Raw genomic sequence first — 5000 nt, forward strand, 5'->3', positions numbered from 1 at the left:
ATTACACCCAGCCCGGCACATCTGGCTCCCCTCCTGGCCTCTCTTCGTGCGTGTGCGGTTTGGCATGGCGTTGACGCGTAGCTTCACCATGTCTATAAACTCCCGGCCTGGCAGAAGATGTGTTCCCTCGGCCACCCAACGTTGGGCGGCCGGGACCTTACTGCACTCCTTGAGTGCTGCCCCATCGTAGCTGTGGTGGAGTTTCCCCGCCCAGAACCTAGCACGTGCGTCACTGGACTGCAGTGTAGCGCCTTCGTATACGCTGAAACAATCTGCGTGCCGCAGTGCCTCCCTTATGAGGCGGCAGCGCAGGGTCTCGGCGCAGGTCGGGTGGTCACTTTGTGCCAAGCGCTCGAACCTGGCCATCTGCAGCCCTGGCACGGCGGTTCGTAGGCAGGGAACCCCTAACCCACCGGCCGGGACGTCCGCATGGAAATAGCCTAGCGGCGTGTCATGGGGCAACGCCAGCCATCGCCGCACAGAGGCACGAACCTGCCGATCTAGCTTCGTGAGTAATTTGGCTGCCCATGGCCCAAGGACAAGTCGGTGGTAGAGACGGGGAGCCAGGTATGTCCTGAGTATCACCAGCCGCTGCTGGGGTTTCAGAGCTGCCCTGGACACTCTACCCAGCAGCAGCGCCAGCTCCCGCTCCAAGGGCATTGGCGCCCTGCCTGCGGCCGAAAACGAAATGCCGAGGTATCGCCACACCGTCGCTGTGTTGCTAATGGGGAGTTGGGCCTGGTTCACCCGGAAGGTCGTGATGGTATCGACCTTCACCTTTTTCTCCCTTCCTGATGGCTGTAGGGCAAGGGTAAAGGACTTGGACGCGTTGATTTCCAGTCCTCGCGGCTCTAAAAAGGCCGCGAGGCTATCCAGTCTGTCCTGCAGGCCCTGAGGCGTTGACGCCATGACGACAAGATCCTCGGCAAACGCCATCGCATCGACCCGGAATGTGCCACTAACGAACCCAATGTCTGGGTCCAGTGAGCTCAGCCACTCATCAAGGACCAAGTTAAAAAGAATGGGAGAAAGTGGGTCCCCCTGCCTCACCCCAGTGGTGGGCCTCACCAGTAGGGTTTCTGCACTGTACCCAAGCACCGTCTCCGAGGCACCATACAAAGATTGCAGGTACCCCAGAAACGGCCGGGACAGCCCTACACGAGAGGCACCCCTGAGGATTGCCTCCGTCGACACGCGGTCAAACGCCTTGGTAAGGTCCACACTGGCGAGGAACAGGGGCTTTCTCGAGGTCTTCGCCTCGTCTAGAGCCGTTGCCAAAATGGCAATATTCTCGGCACACCCATCTGCCGGGATAAAAGCTCTCTGCCGGTGGTCCAGATCCACGCTGGCTAGGAGTCGTGCTGCCAAAATTTTGTTAAAAAGACGCAGCAAAACCGGCGCCACTGTAATGGGCCTGAAGTCCCTGGCCTCCAGTGCCCCCTCCTTTTTGGGGATAAACACCGTCCTCGCCCCCCGCAAGCACACCGGAACCCTGCCCTCTAACATGATTAGGTTCAATACAACTCGGAGAATCTGCATAGGAATCCTACGCAGATCCCGAGATGTGAGCCCATCAGGGCCCGGTGCCGAGCCACGGGGGGGGGAAGGACTGCTTTATGTCCTGTGCACTGACCAGGAAAAACGGCTCCACCGTAGCCCCAGTGGTGGTCACCTGGTCTGGAATGGGTGGCGGGACTGGTCCCGCCATGATGGCCTCCCACTCCTTAAGGAACGCTTTGGGGTCCTTGACCCCGGACTCCGTTTTACCATCCAGGACATCCCGGGCAGCTTCCGACTGTTTCATCCTGAACTTTTGCTGAAGCAAGGCGTACTCCTTCTTCTTTTGTTTCCTTCTACTCAGCGGACGGCGCGGCCGACGAGGCCCTTGAGGCCTGTTCTGCGCAGCCGGCCGCGCGTCCCTGAAGAAGTGCTCCCGGATGTAGTTATTTAACTCTGATGCAACATCCACCCCATCCAGCGCCAGCCTCGCTAGAATCCAGAGGTCGACTGCCCCGTGGGTCTTAGGAGCCTGCCTTCCAGTGAGGCTCCGGATCTCCTGCTGGACTCGCAAGCGAGTCCGCTCGACTTGAGTTTCCACGCTCGACTGGCTCTGTAGTGGTTGTTCTCGAGCTGGGGGCTCTGGACTGTTGTCCTCCTCCTCCAGCACTGGAAGTGCTTCATGTGGGGGGGGAGTCACTCCCCCCCTTCTGCTGCGGGTAACCATGCCAACCGGGGGCAACTCCGGTGCCGACCCGGAGCTCTCGATGCTGACCCGGGAACCAACGGATTTAGCACCCCCCGTTGGCTGGTCCTCAGCCACAGCCAGGAGTTGAAACACTTTTGCGCGGTAGGCTCCCTGTCTTCGATGACTCTTTATGGCGTCATAGGACCTACCCGCATCCTTGTCCCTGTCGCACCTCTGCAAAGCGGAGTGGAGTGCCTGGTTAATGTTTAGAACACCTTCCCGAAGCCACTTCACCTCCAACTTTGCCAGTAGGTGCGACTCCTCGGGGGTCCACCTGGCCTTAACGCGCTCAGTACAAATCTCCGCGTTATACGAGGCCATGTGCTTGGATTTTCGATGGACCCCCAGCCCAATTTTAGTGGCAAAGCACTTGCCACACTCCCGGCATGTGAACTGAGGTTCAGCAGAAGCACTTCCTTCAGAGTTTTCTATGGACAGTGGTAGGAGGTCAGCCCCACCACTGGAATTTTCCAAAACTCTGGAGGACAAAAAAAAGCTGGGGTCCCCGGCCGTAGCCGAGGACCCCGAGGTGCCATCCAGAGTGGCACCTCTGTCACTGACCCCCAGCTCGGATGCATCCCCATCCGAGAACATGCCCTCAATGTCTCGTGTTGACATGAGGGCGAAGGAGTCCGCCAGGCTACTGCCGCGTTCAGGACGTGCACTTGAGATCGACAAAAGGTCCGGTTCGTGTTCCGGGCAGCTTGGGCCAGGGACTGCCAGTCCCTCGCTCTCACTCTCGGAAGCTTCCCCGTACACAGGCGAGGGGTCGTCACCTTGGGTTGGCAGCCCAAGCTGACCCTGTCGCCTGCAGGCCCTACCACCCGAGCTATCAGTGCTCGGAGTAGGCCGACCAATTGGTTCTCTGTGCACGTCAGCCTCCCATGCAGGTGGGAGGCTGGGAAGCGGTCGCAAGGTGGTGCCTACACCTCCGCCAAGACAGGAGGGCTCGCAGGTCCCGACTCGTTTCAGGCTTTTCTTGGCCTTTGCGGCAGTAGAGATACGACTGGCGCCGGCGCCAGCCCCTCTCCGCCCTCAGGGCCCCCGCCATACTCCGAGTCATCCTGCGTCCTCCTGTCATCTCTTTAGAAATCAGATCGCCAGAGCCCCGACTGGGCGAGACTGACGGGACAAGGATTGAGCCGGACAGATCGGGCCCAACCCCCGGTACTCCACCAGTCCTCGCTCGCACAGCTGGCTCAGGACGTCTGACTCCAAGTCGCGTCTTCGGGATTGCTCCTGACTCCGCGTGTCCCAACTGTGGGTGCTTGATGCCAGCTCCACCGGGCCCAGCTTTACCGGCAACCGCCTCCACAGCCACACGAGAGCCCTCGCCAGCCCGGACCGACTTTAAGGCTGCCCCACGCCACGCAACCGCTGCCGTGTCTTCAGCGGTGCCTAAGTGTCCTGGAATGGATGCCAGTGTGGGAGACTGACCCACCATTGTCTTCCCTTTGAGGGCCGAGCCCATTCCACCACCTCCATCACCTGAGGTCAACCCGGAGACCTCCACTGTTCCCACCCGACTCACTCCTGAGGCCGAGCCGTCGCCTTCGCCATGCAACGCATGCTTCATGCGTGTTGCATGAACGCGAAGGCCCTTCACCGAATCGAAGGTCCTCCCACAGGGGCACGTGCGTGCCCCAGGACCATCCGATGTGCTCCCGAACTCACCTATACGCTCGGCGCATGCACCAGCGCCCCCCCTGGCACTTGGAGCGGCGACCACTCGGTCGCCACTTATAAACTTTTCCTTTGTTTGTTTTGGACCAAGGTAGCTTAGGGCAGTGGGTTGGTAGCCCACATACCCGCAGTAGCAATGCTACAGTGGCCGGAGCCACGGTACCGGAGCTCCCGTTGCTAACAAGTATCCAGGGTTTGTTGCACCCCTTTCATCGGCATACATGTCAGGCGGCAGGCACCACGTGCAGGTGGGAGTCGGATTTTGCGCTAGGGAAGCAACCATGGTTCTCCGAGCGAACAAGTGGCGTGCATGCCACTCTCGCTAGAGAACAACCCCTCACAGGGCAACCCCCTCGTGCCCAACAAGGCACATGAGAGTCATAGTTACTCCCGCCGTTTACCCGCGCTTTGATGAATCTCTTCACGTTGACATTCAGAGCACTGGGCAGAAATCACATTGCGTCAACACCGACCAGCGGCCATCGCAATGCTTTGTTTTAATTAGACAGTCGGATTCCCCCGGTCCGTGCCAGTTCTGAGTTGACTGTTTTTTGCCGGCCGAAGCATAGCACTTTGGGCACGAGGCCCTCAGACGCCGCGCAGCTGAGGCTTTCCACAGAAAGGTCCCGACGCTGGTCCGGGCTTGGCCGCGCCGCGTGAACGGCGAGCCCCGCCCAGTCCCGGTGCAGTGCCGTTCCTGCTTCAGGTCCCCTGCCCGACCGGCTCAGTCCTCAGAGCCAATCCTTATCCCAAGGTTACGGATCCGTTTTGCCGACTTCCCTTACCTACATTGGTCCATCGACTAGAGGCTGTTCACCTTGGAGACCTGCTGCGGATGTGGGTACGGTCCGGCACGAAAATCACACTCCCTCACTCGGATTTTCAAGGGCCGACGCGAGCGCACCGGACAGCGCAAGAACCGCACTGCTCTACGGAGCCACCATCCCTATCTCGGGGCGAACCCATTCCAGGGACTCGATCTCCTTACAGAGAAAAGAAAACTCTTCCCGGGGCTCGCATCGGCGTCTCCGAGCTGGTTTGCGTTACCGCACTGGGCCGCGAAGGACCAATC

At 59.9% G+C, this 5000-nt stretch overlaps 1 pseudogene; it reads right to left on the bottom strand.

The window, feature by feature from the left end:
• LOC120845716 overlaps positions 1-5000 on the bottom strand; it is a 9532-nt pseudogene that overhangs the window by 2577 nt on the left and 1955 nt on the right.

This window comes from Ixodes scapularis, unplaced genomic scaffold (assembly GCF_016920785.2).
Source record: "Ixodes scapularis isolate PalLabHiFi unplaced genomic scaffold, ASM1692078v2 ptg001158l_1___fragment_3__unscaffolded, whole genome shotgun sequence".
Classification (NCBI taxonomy): Eukaryota; Metazoa; Arthropoda; class Arachnida; order Ixodida; family Ixodidae; genus Ixodes; species Ixodes scapularis.